Source organism: Pectinophora gossypiella, chromosome 25 (assembly GCF_024362695.1).
Source record: "Pectinophora gossypiella chromosome 25, ilPecGoss1.1, whole genome shotgun sequence".
In the NCBI taxonomy this organism is placed as follows: Eukaryota; Metazoa; Arthropoda; class Insecta; order Lepidoptera; family Gelechiidae; genus Pectinophora; species Pectinophora gossypiella.
In genome coordinates, this window is record NC_065428.1 from 4,043,534 (window position 1) to 4,069,564 (window position 26,031).

The following is a 26,031-nucleotide window of genomic DNA, read 5'->3' on the forward strand; positions in this document are numbered from 1 at the left end:
CCCAATACAGGTTAGGTCACATACTCGTACCTCCGAAAATGCAAGTCTCGGGAGTTTGGGTTTCCTCACGATGTTTTCCTTCACCGCTGAGCTCGTGAAAATCAGTTGTGATACAAAAATGAATTCGAAAACAAATTCGACATACATTGGTTTAGGCCTGTGCTGGGATTCGAACCTGCGACCTCAAAGTGAGAGGCAAGCGTTCTACTGACAGGGCTACCACGGTTTAAATGGCTCTTTACATAAAAGGACAAGAAATATGTATTGCGCGGAGCTCACCCCCTCTGGGTTTTACTTAAGTCTTCAAAGACCTTAACCTACTAAAGAGTGAGAGAGAGAGAGAGAGAGAGAGAGAGAGAGAGAGAGAGAGAGTGCGTTGACTGTGTCTCGCTCGCACTTCCGCAATAAGCGACACACGATAAGAATGAGATTTTTGTATGGAGTGTTATTATGAAACCTTTTAAAGAAAAATAAACATATTTTATTATTATTATTATTATGTTTGTCATTTCCATATATCGTGACTATGGAGTCCCGGACTTTTGGAAGGCGTGCGTGGGGCCGAAGACAACACGTAGAAGCCCCTTAAGACAATTTAATGTATTTTTTTTTTAGTGTCTGGGATAGTCTTTTCAGTCAAGTATTTAATGCAATTTGCGACAAATCAACAATAAGTAATGTCAAAAAAGGTGTCTAAAAATATACACAGCCAGATACAACTCGTGCCCGTTATCTCTACAGCTGAAGCTACGATTATGGTAAGCCATGACGCGCGGTGAAATCAAACATATCGCGGTGTATAGAACCGTTCAAGAAGAGCGTTGTCGCGCGTTTTATTTTATAGCACGCTACAGACCTACGGGGTATAAAGAACCCTTGCCCAGGGATACGGGTGAAGACCTCAACTGTTGCAGAAGCGGAGATGGGAGCCATCGGTACGGCAATGCAGGACGGAAAGGGCAAATCACAGAGACTGTGACCTGTGACCTGGAACCTGACAGTCGGTAGCAGTAACTGTCAGTAATATTCAGAGACGGAGGACAGGAGTCCTAGTACGGCTTTGAAATAGACTAGTCTGGGCGCCGTCCCACTCGCGTAAGACAGAGTACAGCGGGGCGGAAGGCAAAAAGGAAACCACAGCTCTATTTTTCCCTAGAAAAGTAGAATGGAAAATGCTACACCGACAAGAGCGTGGCTCTTAAATTATTCATGATTATCACGCTGCTAAACGCCCCGCGTCTTTATACACGAAGCCTAAACATGTCTCAATAGTAATTCTACGTAAGTACCATAAAGGCCTATGAACTAAAACACGCCTAACTTTGCCCATAAGCACATGTTTAACAGATAAAGTTCGTTATCAAATGATCTTACGTTCCAGTTGATTGAATTTCGATAACTATCTTGGGATTTCTCAAGGTCAGAATTCGCTGGCGAGAGAAGCGGCCTGGTAATGTACGCCATCATATTAGCAGTGGTCCCCAAAATGGCGTTACGGAAAATAGACAATAATTTCTTACTTTGGCTCCGTATCACAAGTTGAAAATACTTTTTTTTGTGGGTGGAACTTCAAATTGTAAATGACACTAAAATTTTGCCTCGATTCCGGCCGGTACTTCTTGCGCGATTGACAGACCAGTATTAGTGTTACATAAAACAAAATAAAAAATCTGTTGCTTTCTTCTTCTTATCGTGTGGGTTGTGAGTTGGAATACCAACCCCATCAACCCTGGTGTCAGAGTTATTACTGAGCCGCCTAAGGCGCCTGACATGGCTCATGTAACGACTACATACTTACACCAGTAAGCGGGACTAACGGCTTAACGTGCCTTCCGAAGCACGGATCATCATATTTTCGGACAATCAGGTGATCAGCCAGTAATGTCCTAACCATACTAGGAATCACAAAGTGATTTTTGTGATATGTCCCCACCGGGATTCGAACCCGGGGCCTCCGGATCGTGAGCCCAACGCTCACCCACTGGACCACGGAGGCGAATCTGTTGCCTTAATAACGAACATTATTACCAAATTGTAGGAATTCCAAAAATGCTACCCAAAAGCGAAATATCTTAGTTGTACTGTAATAGGCAATATTGCGCTTATTACAGCCAGGGTTGTCAGTCAGGGTTAGAGGATAAGGGAAGAAGTTGTTGTTTTATTTTGTTAAAACTACTCAATTAAGATATAAAGAGTAAAAATATTTAATATATATATCACATACTTAGTTTACTGCTATTGATTGTTAGCAGGGTGTAAATAAACCATTGAATCAGCAAACAGTATCATCATATCGTCAAAACGCTTTTTTTCTATACCGCAACCGTTCAAAAACTCGACAATTTATTTACCACACAAACAATGCACAAATGAATGCATTTTTCAAAGCCATTATGTTATCGCGTTTCCAACAGTGAAACGTTCCCGGTTCTACTCAAGTGTCAGAGATAAGTATGTTAAAATTACTAGCTTGAAAAATAATATGCTTCCCTACAAGTGGATTTGTTTGTTTTTTACTGTTTTTTAATGTTGGACTTTGATTTATTTGAGCAATTCTTTGTTAATAATATGACTTATTTCTTTTATTTGCGAAATTATTTATTTTATGTGTCTCTTAGTATAGATAGCCTATACAGGGTGTTAGTGACATCGTAACGAATACTGAGGGAGATGATTCAGACCATGATTCTGAGTTGATATCAAGTGGAATTTTCAGTCGCAAAATTCATGGTTTTTTAAATTATTTTCAGTTCCTTAATTTGATGAAAAAACCACTTGATATCAACTCAGAATCAGGGGCTCAATCATCCCTCAAAGTTTTCGTTACGATGTCACTAACACACTGTTTACGTCCCACTGCTGGGTACAGACTTCCCCTAATCCACTGGACGAGGTATGGAGCTTTCTCCACAACGCTGCTATTCTGCGGGTTAGTGGAGTACTGGTGGTTGGGAAAACTTTTAGTAAATTTTATTTATATCTTTGTAAATTAATCTGCAAAAACTATTTTTGTAAATGTGTTCTACTGCATGCTGAACAAAACATCATTTTCCGTTCAAAATATTCGTTTGAATATCCTGTTATCGACGTGTGCCGAAATATAAATTGTTGTGCCTAGAACAACGATTGAACTACTGCCAAACCTGACTCGGAATCCGAGAAATAAATGAAAAGCGAGTAGGTATCAAGTGGAAATTCCTGTCGGAAAATTAATGTAAATTTTAGTATTTTTTTAATTATTTTCAGTTCCATACTTTTGCGACGAAAAATGCCACTTGATATCAACTCAGAATCATGGTTTGAATCATCCTTCAAAGTTAACGTTACGATGTCAGACCCTGTACCTATAATACGAGCCAAATGTGTTAAAGAAAATTGCGCTTAAAATAAATATCTCATTGGTGCAAGTCCGTTTTATTTTTTATTTTTTTTGGCGTGACTTATTGTAGGACTTACGATGACCAAATTGGAGATGTCCTTAGAAAAGGTTCAATACGATCTACTCTGAACCGGCGTGCGTGTATGAAGCGATTGATGAATGTGGAGGAAGCAAGAGAAGTGTGTCAGGAACGAAGCAAATGGAATTCTATAGTCTCTGCTTACCCCGGTGGGAAATAGGCGTGAGTTTATGTATGTATGTATGTACTTATTGTAGATTTGCCGCAGATGGCATTAACTACTTGGCCGGACAAATGGGGAGCGCTGAAGGCTCTCACCCGGTACAACATTTAAGACAACAGGCCTGAGGGTGCCCAGTTGGGCGCGAACCTCGTCTCAGGGCGTCGTCTGAGAGGAAAAATGATTGAAAGAATTAATCGATCCTAGTGGGTCGATAGCGATAAGCGCTGAATGAGGGAAATCGTCGACCACGCCGGTGGGGTTAGTATCGGGGTCCTGAAGTGTTTGGTGTTGCGAGCTGATTGGCTGCCTCTATGGTTAGAACGACGTAAGTCCGGTACCGGGGTTCGAACCAAGACGGCCCGCGATTGAGAAGACTACACTATACGTATATATACTGAGATATAGCCAAGAGCTTATGTTATGTTTAATTGGGTCGTGTACTAGTTTCAAGATAAATTATGAAAAAATATAATAATTATTAAATATAATTATTATTTTTTTATTATTTTATTTTTAATATATATAATTGTTATTATTCTGATTATTAAATAAAGACAGATCTAAAACTAAGGAAAAACATTATCTTTTTTTCTATTTAACTTATTTCTGAAATTTAATCAAGAAAAACATAATAATAAGTCCGTCATTTTATCACGTTTTTCTATGACGACACAGTGTGCTTTTTCATACAAATTCCATAGTAATTTCGTGTTGTGACGTTTAGTAAAAAGTAACTGATTTGACTAGTTGGAAACTAGCCTATTGTAGCCTTAGTCCCAAATCTCCAACGCAAACCCCACATCGCACTCCAAATTCAAAATTAACGCCTAAACGCTTAAAATTACCAGCGCGTATGGATTTCACGTTCATTTTAAACGTTTATTCGTTTTGGCGATATTAAAGGAATACGCAATCAAAAGGGTTGAGGATAAATTAAGACAGTTGAGGGATTCCTTTAGAACGTTTGCCGAGCCAAGGGGGATCTAATATCGCTGTTTGAAGGGCTGATTTTACAAAATTAATACTTCACCGCCGCAGGGACGAACCATCATCATATACCGACCTCCGTGGTCCAGTGGTTGAGCGTTGGGCTCACGATCCGGATGTACCGGGTTCGAATCCCGGCAGGGACATATCACAAAAATCACTCTGTGATCCCTAGTTTGGTTAGAACATTACAGGCTGATCCCCTGATTGTCCAAAAAGTAAAATGACCCGTGCTTCGGAAGGCACGTTAAGCCGTTGGTCCCGGTTACTACTTACTGATGTAAGTGGCTCTTAAATTGATGAATAAAACGTGCAATTTCAGTACTTACAGTAATTACAATACGAATTTCCAACGCCATGCCAAACGGCGTCAAATGTAAAAAAAAAACACTTAAATTTTATAGTAAAGAAGTATCTTAGCTTATAGTTTATATTTATATAGATTTTTGTTACCTGATAAATAAAACAAAACACGCATTAAATCGTTTAACCTTTTCAATGATCGTCTCTCTGGTTTACACAAAATACTATACAGGAAAAAATGTGATATGTGGGGCCTTCCGAGGCCTAAATAAATAATGTAACGTTGCGGCCCTTCTTTTGGCAAGCTCTGATCTCGAGGCAAATATTGATATTCCAGCTTTCAAACCTGACGTTGTCTTTGAAAATTTGCGAATTATAATTTTAAAGGTATCGCATGATATTTAGAGAGTATTGTGAACTTCGAGGGCTTTCATTAGCCTCTATAGATATATTTAGATTGTAGAACCTTCTTCCATCGTTTGGGTTGTGAGGTGAACCAACCTCATCAACCCTAAAATAAAATTACTATACTAAGAAAATACCTTCTGTTGCCTTGTGCTAAGAGCGTTGCGCTCGCAAAATGGAGGTCCGGGTTCGACTCCTGATGGGGACATTGTCAGAATCACTTTCATTTTGTGAGACTGTCCTTTGTTGACCTTGATTGTTAGAGAAATTAAGGTGATTCTGTGCTTCGGAGGACACGTTAAGCCGTTGGCCCCAGCCGCCAAACAGCTACAGCAACCCGTAGTGGAGCATGGTGGAGTAACCTCTAAACCCTGGTTGATAGAAGAGAGGCTTGTGCCCAGAAATGGGACATATATATGTATATAGGCTGTTTATGTTTATATGTTGAAAGAAATAAATATAATACTCGTAAGTAACTGCTTAGAATTAGATAATATACTTATTCAAATTCAATAATATCTTTATTCAGTAGGTAGGTAACATAGTTACACTTTGAATCGTCATTTCTTACATAACGAACGTCTCATCCGCCTAAAACTCCTGCAGCTTCTCACGACCTGTATAGCCTGGAAAGATTGGCAGACCTTAGACAGGAAAGATCGATTTGAAGTTGTTTAACAAACTTATTAGTAACGAGACTTCAGTGATTATTGAAACAATTAAAACTAAAACTAGTTTCCTAGCTTCAAACTTCTGTTAACCTTTACTTCTGTATATTATTTATCTTTATTAATCTGTAGCCTGCGGCCATTGTTGATTGAATCTTACGGACAAACTTTAAACAACCTTGACCTTAAATGGCCCGGATTACTAGACACAATAATTAAACAATGGGATTTGGTTTTTACTTCTAAAAACCAAATCCTACTCGTCTACCCTGGTGTCCGGGTTACTATTGAGCCGCCAAAGGCCCCTGACATGACTCATGTAACGACTATGCACTTACATCAGTAAGTAGTAACCGGGACCAACGGTTAAACACGTATCATCTTACTTTCGGACAATCAGGTGATCAACTTGTAATGTTCTAACCAAACTAGGGAGTAGTTAAACAAAAACTTTACAAAAAAGGTTATTATAAAGTTAGTGATTATTTAGAAGATATGAATGCATGGGATTAACTGTCTGAGAACTGATATTAGGCAGCTAAATTACTCAATTGTATATCAATATTTTATGTTTATTTTTATTTTTTAAAGAACGTCTAGGGCCCTGTGCCGAGGTTTTTCTTGCAGCTTCTTTTCCCCGGCTATACAGGTTGTGAGAAGCTGCAGTAGTTTTAGGCGGATGAGACGTTCGTTATGTAAAAATTGACGATTCAAAGTGTAACTATGTTACCTACTGAATAAAGATATTTTTGAATTTGAATTTGAATTGAATTTGATCACAAAGTGATTTGTCCCCACTGAGATTCGAACCCGGCACTTCCGGATCGTGAGCACAACGCTCAACCACTGGACCACGGAGGCCGTGAAATCCTATTCGGATCATAGATTGGATCGTGGTTTCCTCTAATCATAGTGTCACGCTTGTAGGTATGTCAGCACTCTGCCTATCCCTTTGGGGATACGGGCAAGATGTTATGATTTTTGTTTTTTGTGGTTAAAGATAGTTGTTGTGTGCAAGCCTATGCTAAGAAGTATTTAAGTATGCAAAGTATAAACCAGGAATCCAACATGACGCCTTCTACAACAGCTATATACACACAGTGGAGCCAATCAAAACTCCAACAACGAAATTCTAAAACAAACAGCTTCCGAAGTGACAATTTCACAAACTGAACAATCCTTTTGGGAAGTGAATTAAATAAGTAAATTCTGTAAATAACTAAGTTGTTTACACCATTTCGCGCGTAAATGTTTACAAAATGGCGGAAACATTAACAAGATGGCGGCGTAAACAATCGTACGTGTCTGACATCTGACGTGGCACTTGTTTATTTAAATTTCGAAAACCTTTACAGTTTCCACGTTTGCAGTTGTTCCGCTTTTCTCACATTCCGCTATTTGGTGCAGATTATAAAATCGCAGCGGATTTTTAAACTGAAAGCGAGTAAGGTAATAAATTTCGTTAAGCGATAAATCCACCAATTGTTATGTCTACGTCTAATCTTACTATTCCCTGTTGGGATGTAGGGCTCGAATAATATAATTAATATATGAATATAGAATAATCACCTACTACCAAATTTAGTTTCTTTGTTGAAAGAAAGGACCTACTAGCATATTATTTTTTATTTCAGCTTCTTTCACCTTAAGTATGCCTGGTTTAGCAATAAGGCCGCTTATTGTATTTCTTTTGTCCTATCTGTAATTGTTATTTTTCTTGTCATTGTGTTTGTGCAATCAAGAGTTTTGAGATTTTTTTGTTATTGTTTTGTACTTACAATTGTATTTGCTTTTACTTTTGTAAATACAGCTCTGACTCGACTGATAATATCTATACACTAATACTACACAAAGTAATGATTTGTAGTTTTGTTTGTATTTAATAAACTCAAAAACTACTGGGCCGATTTCAATGATTCTTTCACCATTTGAATGCTACGTTATCACTGAATAACATCAGCTATATTACTCACTAAAATCCAGTTTTAAATAGAGATGTTCGATATTTGAAAGACTTTGTTGACATCGATGTCACAATCAAAAGCTCAACATCGATTTTCGATATTCATCACAAACCGAACATCGATTTTGGGTAACATCGATAATAAACAACACAATAAAATATAATTAAATTGTTCGAAATTTATTAAGAAACAGAATTAATAAATGAAAGTGCAAGTGCGAAGTGCTGTGGATGCGTTCTGGATATAACTAAACCTGTATTTGTAAATGCGTTCATAAAATTCGTAATTTGTTTCGTGGCAGTGTGTGTATTAACACCGATGTTGATTTTTTTCCTATAGCAACATCGATGTAAAAACATCATAGATTTACTGCTACCGTAGATTGAACATCAGCGCTCAAAAAGTAGGACGCAATGTTACTGTTAATATAGCGACGTTGACAGTACTTTACCTCAGTGCGCGATTAGGCGCCGAACTGGCTACAAGGGGAAATGCGTGGTAAAAACTTGCAAAAATAGAATTCTAATAAGTAATGACATTGTGCATGTCGCAGTATAACCCGACCGCGCTACGAAGCACCACGCACTAATATACGTAATAAGACCATGCGTACTTTCTTAATTTGACACGATTTTATTGAATGTATATACAGGTGTGTACGAATGTATTGCTAAAACAAGCGCCAAGTTTTTGCCGTATTTTTGTATAAAACGCTGTATCTACGGTAGTGGTAAATCAATGAAAAATATCGATGTTTTTCAGTAAAGAGTTGAAAAACTCTTTACTCTAAAACAATAAATGTCCACACGTGCGAAGCCGGGAATGGGCCGCTATGAGTTTGGATCATAGATGATTGATATCCCAAGCGGGGCATCCAATTTTCCTTGTACCACACAACCAACCAACAAACATGTCGATATCGTGGAGCAATAGCTTTTGTCGCGATTCCTTTAGCAAATCTCTTAAACGCCTGTGCTTCAGCTATGCGTGTACAAAAATGTTAGTTCTTACTGATTCTCTGAAAGCATAGTCCACATTGGCACACCCGGGACACTCTATATATAAATGTCTCATCGTAAACTGCGAGCCAGACATTCAGTCCTTCTTACTCCTTAGCGGTTCATGTTAATTTACACTAAAGCATTTATTTTTATTAAGTTTATTTTTTATTTTGTTTTATTTTTAGTTTTGTTTAATTACATACATATATAAACAGCCTATATACGTCCCACTACTGGGCACAGCTGCTCCACTGCGGGTTGGTGGAGGTGATTTTAACGTGCCCTCCGAAGTACGGAACCATTTTACGTTTTCGGACAATCAGATGATTCAAGCCTGACCAAACAAAGGACAGTCTCACAAAGTGATTTCGACAATGTCCCCATCGGGAATCGAACGCGGACCTCCAGATCGTGAGCCTAACGCTCTAACCACTAGACCACGGAGGCGGTTTGTTTAAGTAACTGTTTTGTTTATGGTGAAATATTTTTTTAAAATCGGAATTACATTTGATTGGACCCCGCAAGCTCTTCGGCGTTGAAGCAGATCACAATGACGATGGAGGACGAGGTAGACGCCTTCCAGAACACCTGGCAGAACGATGCCCAAGTCAGGGATGGTTGGAAAGAGAAGGGGGCAGGGGAGGGCTTTGTTCGGCAGTGAGACATCAATTAGGCTAAAGAAAAAAATAAATTGAACCAACCTTTAGAATCCGAATAAAAAGTAATATAAAACGTGGTAAAGTGTTCTAATTGGATGTACTTCATCGACTTCGATACCTGGTTAGCTGCATTGATGCCGCTAATTAAAAGGTCGTTCTACTTCAATGCATTCGTTGAACTCTGATGAGTAATTAATTAATGCGAATAAGAACTTCATAATTAGACTAAAATGACAAGTAATTAGAAGACTAGAATCTCTGTATAGATTCAAGTCCTGTTAGTGACGACGTAACGAAAACTTTGAGGGGTAATTCAGACCATGATTCTGAGTTGATATCAACGTATATATTAACGTCGCCACTGCAGGCGCACGGGGCTTCCCTATGGATGGATATGGAGATCGGGTCTTAAACCACCACGCGGGCCCAGTGCGGATTGGTGGTTATTAACGACTGCTAATGCCGCAGGGACCAACGGCTTAACGTGCCTTCCGAAGCACGGAGGAGCTCGAGATGAAACCTTTTTTTTGTGGTCATCCATCCTACCCTACCCATCCTATCCTATGAGGAGCTCGGTGGCGCAGCGGTAAACGCGCTCGGTCTGCGATTGTTGAAGTTAGCAACTTTCGCAAAGGCCGCTCATAGGAAGTAACGTTTACTGTCTTTTTATTAATTTTGATTGTACGTTACGCGTTATTCTATGTTTTGTTTTTTTTTGTTACTGTGGTGTCCCTATATAATAAACGTTTCTTTCTTAAAAAAAAGGAAGTTATAAATCAATTAGAATTAATAAAGCCAATCCAAAAAGCTTTCGAAAGGCGGCCAAAGTTTGAAGTAATTAGAGAACTTGGTAGAAAGATAATAAAGGCAGTCATGTCACAGTTAAGTCACAGATGTGTCACAGTCACAACTCCACAAGTCACGGAGGGAATAGTGACTTTATAATTGGCACGAAAAGTTAACGTAACTTTGTTCCGTCGTCTTTATTACGAGTTTGAAAATTAATAGAAAGGGGTCCATAGGAAAATTTAAATAGGTATACCTATACTATATAGAAATCCTCACGGAGCTATATTTTAATCGTTTCATGCGGAAAGCCACGGGAGCTCCGTGGTTCCTTCGCAATGAAAATCTGCACATTGATCTAGGTCTGCCAACCATTGCCCAATGGCTCAAATTAGCTTCCAAACAATTTTTCGATTCTGCTCCGCACCACCCAAATCCCCTGGTAGTTGCGGCTTCCGAGTACATTCCGCTTAGGGACGGTACTGAAAAGTATCGGCGTCCGAAGGACGTAATATACGATCCCGACGACCCGATTACTCTAGCCATAGAGGCAGCCAATCAGCTCGCGACACCAAACACTTCAGGTCCCCGATACCGACCCCGCCGGCGTGGTCGACGCCCTCATTCAGCGCTTATCGCTATCGACCCACTAGGGTCGATTAATTCTTTCAAATATTTTTCCTCTCAGACGACGCCCTGAGCCGAGGTTCGCGCCCAACTGGGCACCCTCAGGTCTGTTGTCTTAAACGTTGTACCGGGTGAGAGCCTTCAGCGCTCCCCATTTGTCCGGCCAAGTAGTTAATGCCATCTGCGGCAAATCTACAATAAGTCACGTCAAAAAAAAAAACGGAGCTATTCTCCATAGATATACCATCCTATAGGATTTTAAAACATGACATTATGATATTTTGAATTTTGTTGTATATATTGTATTGTTGGGATGGTATACGATATCGAGGCAGACCACCAGCCCGGTGGTCGGATGACATTGTGATGTATGCCGAAATGCAATGGATGAGACTTGCACAGACCGGAAAGAATGGCGTGATAGAGAGGAGGCCTATACCCAGCAGTGGGTGGACACAGGCTCAGTAGATAGATAGATCTTCTAAACGCTTCTTTTCGTACAGTTCCACGTTTTTGTGGACAGTGTAACGCCATTCCGGTCTAAGACGAGCTCGCTCCTCCCAACTACATAACATAACATAAACTGCCTATATACGTCCCACTGCTGGGCAAAGGCCTCCCCTCAATCAACCGGAGGGGGTATGGAGCATACTCCTCCACTGCGGGTTGGTGAAGGTGTTTTTACGGCTAATAGCCGGGACCAACGGCTTAACGTGCCCTCCGAAGCACGGAATCATCTTACTTTTTCGGACAATCAGGTGGTTCAAGCCTGAAAAGTCCTTACCAAACAAAGGACAGTCTCACAAAGTGATTTCGACAATGTCCCCATCGGGAATCGAACCCGGACCTCCAGATCGTGAGCCTAACGCTCTAACCACTAGACCACGGCGCATTGGCGCCTCTGCACTGTAAAGTCGTGAAATGTAAATAAATAAATAAATAAATAAATAAATAAATAAATTCTACCCTTCTACCCTTCTACCACGGAGGCTGTTCTCCCAACTATCAGGTGGAATATCACAAGCCACAAGGTTGACGTAAAACGTCAAATACGGAAGACTCGACACAAGCCCTCCTACAACTATACATTTAATTCTGCTGGCCAGTTATTCTGTGCGCCATGTGGGCGAACCTTCAAATCGAAGTTCGGTTTTGCTAGCCATATTAGAGCCTATCATAACATCGACCTGGGATAGATATTTAGGAGTCGCCGTCGCCGGACACGGCTTGGATGATGATGATGATGAGATAGATAGATATATTGTGTCCTTTATACGTGGTAAATAAAAATAATGTAAATATACAGCCACAAGTAGCTGACGTTCAAAAATAAACAAAAGGGTTAAAAGCTTTCTTAAAATAGGACTAAATTAATTTTAAAATGTTTACACACACGACTTTTTGGTCTCAAACCTTATTTCACAAACAGCGTACTTAATTAATTTCCAGAGGCTACCTTTTTACTCCGGCGATATTATTTCACTGTATGAAGCATGTGATTGTTGCCCCCGGGGCCTAAAATAATGGGGCCTCATAAATGATGGGTCCATAATAATACTTCCCATTAAGACATTCAATTAATGTGGTAACCCGAAGGTGACTGTATTTTACACGGACGGATAATTTCATTTTATTTTTGTGGCAGTGTTACATTCAAATTTATTTTGAGCTTTATGTACATGCAAATGTAATGATGTAGCTTTCGCCCGCAGCTTCACGTATTCAAAATGGCTGATTAAATATAACACACATTCACACATACAGACCTCGCTTAGGGCTATATTGGGCTAATCAGTACTCTAAACCAGCGAGCATGTATGAAGTCTTTGATGAGAGTGTGAGAAGCGAAAGGGGTATGTCAGGATCTTGGTAAGTGGAATTCCGTGAACTCTGCCTACCCCACCGGGAAATAGGCGTGATCTTACGTATGTACATTATTGGGCTATATTGGGGCATATGCCTCGACTATTAAAGACGGCGATACGGCTCACCACCTCACGTTGGTCTAACAGAAAGCTCGGTGAGGCGTGGGTACTTAGTTTATCTAGCGATAGATGTACCTCTGACTGCTGACTACTTTACTACTTTATTTTAAGTTATACCTGTCATTTACTTATCAGACGAAAATGAAAAGGTAATCGACAAGCATAAAATTTATAGAACATACGTAAATTTTAGGCAGAAATTAAAAAAAAACCGTCCCTTCGTCTTTGACCTAGGAAACTACCCAATTATTAGGTATGGCTTAATCAATTAAGGTTGCATTCACTTAAACGACAACCCGTTTGAAAATAATAATTAACGCATAACAGTAAACAGAAGCCAATCACATTTTATCTGCAGATAGTCTTATTCCAAGTTTAAATCGCCTGCTTTCAGTTACAAAAATGCCATAAGTGCCAAAAGAAATGATAAGCTTTAAAATATTACAAATCGATAAAAAATACGATGAGAATCGAGCGAACTTTTTTAAACATGTTTGAGAATTCTTAACGCGGAACGTCTTGAAGTTGGCAATGCATGAACGTTCCATATTTAAATGGTGTAACTGCCACTGGATATTGCGAGTTCGATATTGGATTGTAAAATTATGGAGATTAAGCAAAATTTTCAATGAAGGATAGCTTGCATCATGATTCTTTTTTTTATAGAATGCCACCCATTTCTCGTCAATGATGAGGCGCCAAGGACTGGTTTTCGTGAGTATTTGTTTCTTTTTTACTTTTTTTTTACATTAGACCCGTGTTGCACGATTGAATCTAAGTTGGGGAAATTTTCACGATGATAGATGTGAGGTTTTATGAACCGAACTTAACTTCATAGTGCCTTATCCCTATTGAGGTAGCTATGCCTACACATGAACACATCATTAACAACAACATTTATGGATCATCCTTGACCGAAAAAAAAATTACAAGCATGTACCAACATAAAAATCAACCGATCACTTTTTTTAGGACAATCAGACAACTGATCAGCCTGCAATATGCTAACTAAACAAATTAACTGTCCTTTTTCTTTGTGAGACTGTTCAGAAAGCCATTTCAACAATTTCCCAATCGGGAATCGAATCCGGACCTGCAGATCGTGGTCTAACTCTGGTTATGAGAAGCTACAGTAGTTTTAGGCGAATGAGACGTTCGTTATGTAAAAAACCTACTGAATAAAGATATTTATGACTTTGAATTTGAATAACCATTAGACTGATATCGTCTATTATATTTTCGTTAACAATAACAAATCTTGCCGAAGAGATAGTGTGTAGTCATCCTTACTTTGTTTCGGCTTTATTCAAGTAGGGCTTTAATGGTAGCCACAGGTGCACAGCAAATCTGTTTTATTTTTATAATGTAAGCATTTTGACAGTTCAAACCGATAACGAGATCTTGTGAGCTTTATATTTGTACATTTTAACGTTTTACTTATTATGTCGAAGGCGTCATTCAGGCCTGTTGTCTTAAATTTTGTACCGGGTGAGAGCTCTCAGCGCTCCCCCTTTTGTCCGGCTAAGTAGTTCATGCCATTTGCGGCGAATCTACAATAAGTCGTGTCAAAAAAATTGACCTTCCAACTCCAAGGGAAACCAACCAAGGGCAGGACTGCAGCAGAACTTTCTAAAAATTTTACATTGGCCTCTAATCTGATATAATTAATTTGACAGGACACGTCAAACGAGTTGCATATCAGCGAGACGCCTATTTTATTCGACCGGGTTATTCATTCATTTTAAAATTAACAGTCCTCAATTATCTGTCCCTATATTTTTCGGCGGAAAAGAAAATGACGGGTATAACCTAAAATTAAATTAGGTGTCTGCAGGATCGGGGCCATAGTAAATGCGAAATTAATTTTGTCTTTTTGTTATTTTTTCACTCCGTACGTCTCTGCCTAGCCCAATGAGAAATAGGCGTGATCTTAGTTACGTAAACATATGCACACACAAAATTTCCTGTTGGGTTAGGCAGATACCTCTCTTGCTTAATGTATGTGTGTAAACTATTTAATTAAGCGATGAGATTGAATCCCTTGTACCTGGAATCAAAGCCAGACATTCCCAACTAAGTTACCGCTGCCAATCGAATAAGACCGTCTCCTCGGCTTATACAATTTAATCCAACATACAAGGAGACGGATGAGGTTTGTACTGAATGGTCAGGTCTCGAATAGTCGCGCAGGCAGTGGGATAATACAGAATAGAATAGAATAGAATAGAATAGAAATAGTTTATTTTAAAAGGACGCCACACAAAAGAAAAGACAACAACATCATATCAAATTACCACTAAAACAATTACAAATAATGATGATGATATAATAATGATTATATAATATAAGATGAAATAATAACAAAATATTTACATATTTTTGGAAACTAATTTTAGTTTGTTATCCGCCTTATAGTGAACACTCGGATGTGATTTTTGTTAACAAAACCTGGCAATAGTTATGCTAGTTTCGATTGAGGTAAAACTATTCAACTTAATTTTTATCATCTCCCTAACCATTAAAGCATTAACCCGTTTTTCACAGGGACCGTTTACCTAACCTGAAGATCTGACAGGACCGGTTTTTTACAGAAGCGACTGCCTGTCTGACCATCCGAACCGCGAAGGGAAAACCAGCCCAATACAGGTTAGGGCACATACCTCCGAAAATGCATTTCTCGGGAATGTGGGGTTTCCTTCACCGCTGAGCACGTGAAGGAAAAAGGAGTAAAATGTAAAAAGGAACTACACAGTAACTACATTGTAACTATTAGTGACTTATGCAATTATAATTATTTATTAATACTTAAAAAAAGTAATTCTCAGACCGAGTCGACATTTAAATCATCTCAGTGGATGCGGGACTAAGCCAATTCGCAAGTATCGCGGGCGCGTGTCTTTTCCAAGTTTTTGCTTGTTAAAATACTTGGCCAGTGAATGGAGTACGATTGAACGGGGGCGAGTGAATGAATGAAACTGCCAATTACGTGTGTGTGGCTGTTTTTGTCGGAGTATCAATTAGTACTTACGTAAAACAGCATTGGATTCATTAAAGTGTTTAGATAGAAGATTTTAATGGTAAAACGCGAAATATCAATGAGAGACTATCCAGGTTAGGTTCCTCAAAAACAATATAGATGGCGCTGTAAAGATTATACATACATACATACATAAACTCACGCCCGTAATCCCTAATGGGGTGGGCAGAGCCACAAGTAATCAAAGACAATTTGCAGCCACTGTTGATACGAAGTCCAAAGATGGATATGATGAACCTTATGGTGATAAGGGATCAGCCTATCGCCCATAACATTAGTCCATCATGTTAAAGGACACAATCCCTCTGTCGGTTTTTACGACATGCCCGGGAGGAGAAGCAGCTGAACGTGTTCTATGTTTTTTATTTGCTCCCAGAACAGCAAAGATTATCTGTCGTTTAAAATTCTAATTTCATGGACAACACACATCTTACACCCATTATTATTCTGAACAAAATATAGAGAAGCAATATATTGCTAGCAATATGTTGCTACCTATAGGTAATTCTGTGAGTACATAATGTAATGCAACTATCATTTTTTTATATAATATATACTTATACTTCTGCCATTACATTGTATTTTCGAATAATTAGGTACTAAAGTAAACAGAAAATAGGTTATTATAGGAGGAGCTCGGTGGCGCAGCGGTTAACGCGCTCGGTCTGCGATTGTTGAAGTAAAGCAACTTTCGCAAAGGCCGGTCATAGGATGGGTGACCAAAAAAAAAGTTTTCATCTCGAGCTCCTCCGTGCTTCGGAAGGCACGTTAAGCCGTTGGTCCCGGCTGCATTAGCAGTCGTTAATAACCATCAATCCGCACTGGGCCGGCGTGGTGGTTTAAGGCCCGATCTCCCTATCCATCCATAGGGAAGGCCCGTGCCCCAGCAGTGGGGACGTTAATGGGCTGGTGATGATGGTGATGAGGTTATTATCACGTTTAATCTCGACAGCGTTGTCTATATTAGTTTTGGGGAACGTAGCCTGAAAATTCCCTCATTAGTATGTACAACAGCATTGGATTTATGTGAAGTAAGATAGAGGGTTTTATGAAAAGAAGCGAATTGTGTACTGTAGTAACTTACCTGCTGTACTGGACAGGGAGCAGGTAGTACCTATAAAAGAAAACATAATGATGATTCTAATCTTATTTAGCCTACAAGATCCCACTGCTGGGCAAAGGCCTTCCCTTTCTCTTTCCATTTTCCGCGGTCCTAGTCCCTCCGGCAAGCGTCCAAGTCGTGACGCCATATCTTTATAGAATGATGATTAGCTTGTCAAAGTAAACACTACGTACACAGACTATAAACCTAACTTTCCTAACCCCTTGATAGTCAAGCGTTCTTCAACTGAGCTGCTACGACCCTCTCAAGTAACTCTTTACTAACTAACCAACGACCTCTGTGGTCCAGTGGTTGAGCGTTGGACTCACGATCCGGAGTTCCTGAGTTCGATTCCCGGTGGGGACATATCACAAAAAATACTTTGTAGTCCCTAGTTTGGTTAGGACATTACAGGCTGATCACCGGATTGCCCTAAAGTAAGATGATCCGTGCTTCGGAAGGCACGTTAAGCTGTTGGTCCCGGTTACTACTTACTGATGTAAGTGAGTAGTCGTTACATGAGCCATGTCAGGGGCCTTTGGCGGCCCAATAGTAACCCTGACACCAGGGTTGATGAGGTTGGTACTCCACCTCACAACGCACACGATAGAAGAAGACTTACTAACTTATAGCACCCCGGACACTTCATACAAAACACCCCGTTTAACACACATACACACTACACATTGACGTTATCGTACACGCGCGTCTATGTGTGTGACGTCTGACGCCATACGATTCAAGACTAAAGTAACATCTAGGGGTGAGGTAAACCTAGCTCAGCCGCTGGCGGGGAGCGGGGAGTTTCCGTTCTATGCGTAATATTATTCCTTATTTTCCTTATTCTATGCCTATAATACCTACATATTGTACATCAATATTACTATGAACCTTCACTGGTCTCTCCTCTCTCTCTCTCTCTCTCTCTATTTAAGAGCTGCGCTCTTGTCGGTGGAGTAACCGCCATTCCTCTCTTCTTCCCGCCAAAACCTTCACCTCCCGATACGACACGACCTGCACCTTCTCTTTTATTTGTTTCATAAATGTTATCCTAGGTCTACCCCTTCCTCTCTTCCCTTCAAAACACTGGTCACTACGCGCATATTTATTATGACAATAATGAATTTATTATAAGACCGGACATGTCGTAACAGTCGAAAACATGGATTGGGTCGAATCCAACATAAAAACAGAACATAACAACAAGAAAGGCGTTTTGATTGAAGATAAGTTTTTCTAAGTTTTCTTCTTTCCAATCTTTAGGGCATAACTATCACACTATGATTTCGCTGCACAAGGAGTTATAGTGTAAAAATGTAACGAAAACAATAATGTTTGTTTACTCAAACAGTATGGGGATCTATCAATATTTAAGTATACTCAACAGTAGCGACCCCTGATGGGAGAAATAGGCAAATTTTATCTTCATTACCAGTAATAATAATAATAATATTTAATAATAATATTTATTTATTTCAAATAGCCTAATACACAGGTAGCTAAAAAATAAATTTTACAATATGTGGCTGTTTCAATTTTACACGAGGCAATGACCTCTGAACTCCCAAACTAGAGTGAATCTGTATTATGGGAGTCAGTGTTCATCCGTGCAAGTACTTATAACAATATACAACCATTACAAGGACTCTGTTGTAACTAAGAGCAATTGGCTAAAGTAATACGTTCTAAATATGGAAACGAACGTTCAACAACCACCATTCAATATATCCTTACATTATTACCTTCGCCTTCCATGTAAAAGCCATCTGACAATCACAAAGAATCCACTGATTATGCTGCGTGCCTTTATATTATATTTTTCCAAAGATAAAACCCTGACCCAAAAAGAATTCAGACCCAAAAAATCCCTTATTCTTGGTACTTATTCTCATTGACATCGTTAGAGAATTCTTCGTTTCAGAGAGGTATTTATTTATTATGTACGGTCCTAGTACGGCTTTGAAATAGACTACTCTGGGCGCTATCCCACTAGCTAGAGAGAGTACTGCGGGGCGGAAGGCAAGAGGGAAACCACTGCCCTGTTTTTCCCTAAAAAGTAGCATGGAGAATGCTACACCGACAAGAGCGCGGGTCTTAAATTAGTGATGATGATTTCTTATATATTTTCTAGCATTTTAGGTATTAAGTATATCACAGATTCTCGTTTACTTTAAGTTTATTTTAAGTTATGCCTGTCTTTTTCTTATCCACCGAAAAGGAAAGGGACGGCTAATCAACAGGCAAAACATTTACGGCACACACATTAATTTTGTCATTGTCGGTATTAGGTACATCAGAGATTCTCGTTTACTTATAGTAAGTAAATTATGTTCTCTTTTTTGTTTTTTTTTTACGTGACTTATTGTGGATTTGCCGCAAATGGCATTAACTACTACGGACAAATGTTCTCTCAAATATAACGGTTTGCGTCTTAAAACTTAATTTTTACCCCGATAGCAAAAATTTGGTCAATCAATTTTATTTTAGTTTTACATACGATTGAGAACCATTAGGTATGTCGCTGATTGAGTACACAATAAAATATTTAATAGAGTTTTTAATTTTTTTTCTATTTCCGAGTGGACAGGGGCCTTACTTAGCCAAGTTGCAAACGAATACGAAATACGACAGACAGTTATAAAAATATCGGATTGCCAAAGAAAGAATGTAATTTTTCATAAAGACACAAAATTAACATTTACCTTATGTCAGTCCTATATATTTTTAACACTATGATTGTCGCTTTTTGACATCGTTTGCAACATGACTAACCCTACAAAATAAGTCAATCAACAATTAAACTAATCTTTCTTCAAACCAACCGCCGAAACAAAATGGCGGACAGAACAAAAACGTCAAAAGGCGAAACAAACGAACATTATTACTCTTTTTGTAAACAATTTCGTTAACGATCGACTTTCAACTGATGCTTGTTAAGATAAACTTGCCATTCTAATTGGGATCGTTTAATACACCTGTCATGTGTCGAGTTTATGTAGCTTGTTCGTTGTATAATATTTGTATTAATGTTTAGGTATGTGTTGCATATATTAACAAATATAAATAAATGCTTACTTACATATTTTTTGGAAACTGATTTTAGTTTGTCCCCTATCCACCTAAGCGTTTTGGAGAACAGTCTAGGATATGATTTTTGTTAACAAAACGTCACAATAGCCATGCTAATTTCAATTCAGGTTTTTTTTAACCGTTTACCTAACCTGAAGATTGACAGGTCCGGTTTTATACAGATGCGACTGCCTGACTGACCTTCCAACCAACACATACCTCCGAAAATGCATTTCTCGGGAATGTGGGTTTCCTGACGATGTTTCATCGCCGAGCACGTGATAATCATTTATGATCCAAACTTGAATTCGAAAACAAATTTGGGTGAAAATTCTGTAGGAACTTACCACGATAAACATAATCTCCTGAGCTTTATTCGTTTTTTTTACACGGTCCGGTTACCTAACCTGCGGCCTTTTACTAGAAACTTATGTTTTTGACGTCACTTATTATATTTCTGCTTCTGATGGCGGTAACTACTTGGCCGGACATATGGGAAGCGCTGAGGGCCCTCTTCTCGCATACCTATTATTGTGATATCGCTAGCGAAATATAATTTATACTGCCAAAATTATAATTTAAAACATTATATTAAATTCAAAAAGCATTATGCATCATTTAAAATACCTACAGTCGAATTATTGCATTAATTGCCTTTTGACAACAATTAATAGCGATAACTAAATTATTTGAAACAGATATTCTGGTGAATGGGAATAATATCCGGGAATCAATTAAATTGTATTATCAGGGTGGAAATCAATTAGTTTTGGTGTCTATAAAAATAAAGTGACGTAATTTCACAAAACTGGAACTCAACCAAAGAACCTTTTTATACAAGGTGTTAGTGACACCGTAACGAAAACTTTGGGGGATGCTTCAGACCATGATTCTGAGTTGACATCAAATGGAATTTTCCGTCGCAAAAGTATAGAACTAAATAATTGAAAAAAAAACAACATTCGTATTGTCATGAACTTGTACGGAGTGACATCGTAACGAATACTGAGGAGGATGATTGAGCTCCATTCAGCTCATTATTCTGAGTTAATATCAATTGGAATTTTCCATCGCAAAAGTATAGAATTGATAATAATAATAAAAAAAAAACAAAAAACAATGAATTTGCGACGGAAAATTCCACTTGATATTAACTCAGACTTATGGTCTGAATCGTCCTCTCAGTATTCGTTACGATGTCACTAACACTCTGTATGGATAATGAAATACCTACGCAATTTAACTAATTTAATTATTTTTGATAAAGATAAAAGATAAAGATAATTTATTTGCTTAATATAAAGACAGCCTCCGTGGTCTAGTGGTTAGAGCGTTAGGCTCACGATCTGGAGGTCCGGGTTCGATTCCCGATGGGGATATTGTCGAAATCACTTTGTGACACTGTCCTTTGTTTGGTAAGGACTTTTCAGGCTTGAATCACCTGATTGTCCGAAAAAGTAAGATGATTCCGTGCTTCGGAGGGCACGTTAAGCCGTTGGTCCCGGCTATTAGCCGTAAAAACACCTCCACCAACCCGCAGTGGAGCAGCGTGGTGGAGTAAGCTCCATACCCCCACCGGTTGATTGAGGGGAGGCCTGTGCCCAGCAGTGGGACGTATATAGGCAGTTTATTGTATAAAGACAGATGACAGTATACAAAATTTTAAGTACCTAGTACATTGTCTATATAAATACATGCATCATGAAAAATACGACAATAGGTATATGGAAACAAGTTATGAGCAATAATTGCAGAATTAAATTGATGAATTTTTAAATGAATTTTGGACCTAGGAATCTACCCGCTTCTGTTGACACTGAACTGTTCGTCCCCATTATTCACCCATTTATTGGATTTCTGGATGTTAATGGAATGTAAAGTATAATGTGGGCCTTTGTGTGGATTTTTTATCAACATCGAAAGAAGAATGGGGATAAACATTGTCACAGATTACATTCAAAAGTCGGGTTAAGGGTTTTTGTGAAAACACACAAAATGATTAATGTTTTTTCTTCCTAAACATATTTACTTACACGAAAATACGTACATTTTTTTGACGTGACTTATTGTACATTTGCCGCTGATGGTATTAACTACTTGGCCGGACAAATGGGGAGCGCTGAGGGTTTTCACCCGATATGAAACCGGAAGTGAAGATAGAAGAGATTATCGAAGTGTTTGTTAAAATATCCTAACGGTCTAAATATAACGGAAAATTTGGAAAATTGCGGGTTTTAGCTAAAAATATCTCTTTGCCGCAAATTCTCTAAAGGGAATATTGGAAGATGTCGTAAAATTAGGCGAGGGGGTTGTAAAAGTGTTGTAGGAGTGAGTTTATTTTTTTTATTAAGTATTTAATTTACTGTGTAAATTTAACCACATCCGTGGTCTAGTGATTGCTCTAACTACTTTTTAAATCTATTTTTAATTTTAATCTGATTAAAATCAGTTGTCATACTTCTATTTATTTGTACATGACTGTACATTAATTATCCGAAAACATTTGTAGTATCTTTTTATTCCTTAAGACTACAAATAACCTGTATTTGAACTGCAAACCGACTGCAACGAGACTGAAATCGAACTGCAACCAAACTGGAATCCAACTTTGCAATCCCACAAAACCATGCGGTTGTTATGTGTTACTGTGGCAGCTGGCTCACAGTTCAAATGCAGTTTGCTTTCATAGCTCTTAAAAGTATTCAAGCTCTTCCGTAACTCGAATATTTCTTTACCCCAAGGACATTGCTTTTCGGTTCAGCGGCTTCTCAATATCCTGCTCGGCTGGTGTTCAGTGTTGCCAGTGATTATGATAAATGATCTTAAAGAAACCCTTTTGTGAATGGGTATTGCTAAACTTGCCTTAATAGAGGTCCGTGTTTTGGGAGCAAATAGTCCGTAGAATATGGGTGACTGCATGCTAATACTCGTACAGGGATACACGGTGACTTTACAAATGTTTTTGGGTGAATAGTGTACAGCCATGTCTTCTAACATGTATGATTAAAATAACATAACATACAACATAACATTAACAGCCTATATCGTCCCGCTTTTGGAATCAGGCCTCCTTGCAATCAACCGGAGGACGTATGGAGCATACTCCACCACGCCGCTCCACTGCGGGTTGGTGGAGGTGTTTTCGGGCCAGGACCAACGGCTTAACGTATCCTCAGAAGCACGTCATTTTTCAGACAATCAGGTGATTCAAGCCTGAAATGTCCTTACCAAACAAAGGAAAAGTCTTACAAAGTGATTTCGACAATCTCAACGGGAATCGAACCTGGACGTCCAGATCGTGAGCCTAACGATCTATCCACTAGGCCACTGTTATGATTATAATCATATTATATATACTAGCTTTTGCCCGCGACTTCGTCCGCGTGGAAGGATTTTTCCCGATAATTCCCGTTCCCGTGGGAATTCCGGTAATTCTTTTCTTAGTGCTCCTCTACGGTACTTAAGCTACGTCCTTTCCAAATTTAAAGTGCCTACGTTTAGCCGTTTAGGCTGTGCGTTAATATGTCAGTCAGTCAGTTTCTCCTTTTATATATTTAGATATTTATTCCATTATTTTTTATACTATTATGACATGATTTTCTTTTGTTTAAAATTGTAAAATGGTAGCTAATTAACATAACATAAGCTCACGACTATATCCCAATTGGGGTAGTCAGTCATCCAGGATGAACTAAGTAACCACACATCTACGAGCTTTCTGTTAGACCAACGTGATAGCGAGCCGAAACGCCGTCTGTAATGGTCGAGCCAACTGTGTTAGTGAAAACTGCATTTGAAATAAATTAATGACTCATTGGTGAAGAAGTCCTTGGGTGCCGGGCCGGTGATTTTGTGATGACGACATAAAACAGCAGCGTCTTGATTGTTGTCCGAGAAGAAAAAAGCGGATGATCCGCGGACGAATGTGTTTACAAAAGTGTTTCCATATTCAAAAAAATAGTCTTAAATCTTTACATGTTTACAACAATTGCTATTGGTAGATAATCACTGGTCAGTAATTTAGTATGTTTTCATTATAGACCTTTCAACTACTTCGAAATGGAGATAAACTTTAACATTGTTGGCACATTCAGGTCAGCTTACGTACAGTTTGGTTTTTGAAATGCTTTAATGGTATCTGAAGCAAAATAATAAGTCACGAAACAGAACATGAAATGTATTGAAAATATGAGATCTCAACTCACGAATTCTTGAATTCAGGAATTCCTAGCAAAGAAGGCAAAACACATTCCATAGGTACTAAAATCTCCTTCTTATCGATTGCCTCCTTACCGCGTAAGTGCGAGCGAGACAAACGGTCCGAACGGCGGTTTACGGCCATTTTGACTAAAGTAAGATCCAGAGGGGGTGGGGTAAATCTAGCTCGGCGCCCGATACGAATTGGCGCGGGGGGGGGGGGGAGAGTTACCGTTCTATGCGCAGTATTGACGAAATTCGATTAAAAATTAAATGACAGTAAAGTTACAGCCATTCGAAATCAAGGAGTTCAGATGTTCCTAATTAATATCTCCAGCGTTAGTTGAGATATTAAAAACGGATTTCAGAATAACCTTTAGCATGTTATAATGAGTAGATTAATCAGAAAAAAAAATACAGTGAATTACTTTACTGCATGATTAACTTATCAAACCGCTTTTTCCTTTTACAGCGAAAACTTTTGCCTTTACGATCACTAAAAACTTAAGTGTGGGTACTTTGTTACATTTACTGTGGGACAGTTCAGTGTCTTCATTATGGAACTGTAATGTCTAGAATAAGTACTTGAGGATAATGAAGAAATAAGTACAATGAACCGTAGAAGTTCCCTTAATTTTGTTTAAGGGCCGTAGGTAAAGTGCGTTCGTTTAATGGTGTGTTGACATCTTTACTCAGTGTCATAGAATAAGGAATAATATCAGAATTACGTCGTAATTTATAACTGTTTTTCAAATTCAAATTCGTTTATTGCAAAAAAATGTGGTACATATATGGCAGTAAAAGTAGTAAAATTATAGTTTAACACATTTCGTTTAAAATAGCATGCAAAAAAAATGTTTCGTTATACGATATGACTCCCCAATCCAATGTTAAATGAACATTATAATTAAATTAAACGTCAGTAGGTTATCATAGGAAGTAATACAATTATTAGCATTATATCATGTCACAAACAAGTCATCAGGTAAATGTCCAAAACAGTAAAATAAATAAACTAAGTTCTTACATTATGTTTACGTCATAAAATTAATGTTGTATTTTTGTCAACAAAATATTCTTTTACACTATAATTATGAGATTAAACGAACTTACCTGTAAGTGAAGTTCTATCTCAATTATACGAAGCTCCTTGTTCGAGAGGTTTTTAACAGTGTAGTCTACGTCTTATGCTCCAGCATCGTCACAATTTTCAAAGCTCATATCCAAAGCTAAAAAAAAAGTTAGTTTCCCGCTTCCGAGCGCACCTGTCAACTAATGTCATTATGTTTAAAGCATGTTTCATGGACAACTCCATCACCTGTGGAAGCTTTAGGGCGGGATATTAAAATTGAAGGGAGGGAGTCCTCTCGAACAAGGAGCTTCGTATAATTGAGATAGAACTTCACTTACAGGTAAGTTCGTTTAATCTCATAATTATACTCGCTCCTTGTTCGAGAGGTTTTTAACAGTGTAGATGTTCAAAGTTTAGTTGGGAATGAAACATTTAAATTGAAACGAGTACCAATAATATGATTATTCATTAATGAATAAAGTACATACATTGTTATCACAAAAGCTAATTAAGCTGCCCATGACTTTAATCCCAATAAAGGCAGTCAG

At 38.5% G+C, this 26,031-nt stretch overlaps 2 protein-coding genes across 2 annotated transcripts in view; both read right to left on the bottom strand.

The window, feature by feature from the left end:
- LOC126378048 (titin-like) overlaps nucleotides 1–26,031 on the bottom strand; it is a 795,425-nt gene that overhangs the window by 637,144 nt on the left and 132,250 nt on the right. Inside the window, exon 3 of the mRNA XM_050026148.1 lies at nucleotides 17,128–17,157. The gene's annotated coding sequence lies outside the window, so the exon portion shown is untranslated. The remainder of the gene's footprint in view (nucleotides 1–17,127; nucleotides 17,158–26,031) is intronic.
- LOC126377997 (uncharacterized protein K02A2.6-like) overlaps nucleotides 1–26,031 on the bottom strand; it is a 72,067-nt gene that overhangs the window by 41,499 nt on the left and 4,537 nt on the right. The window lies entirely within an intron of this gene.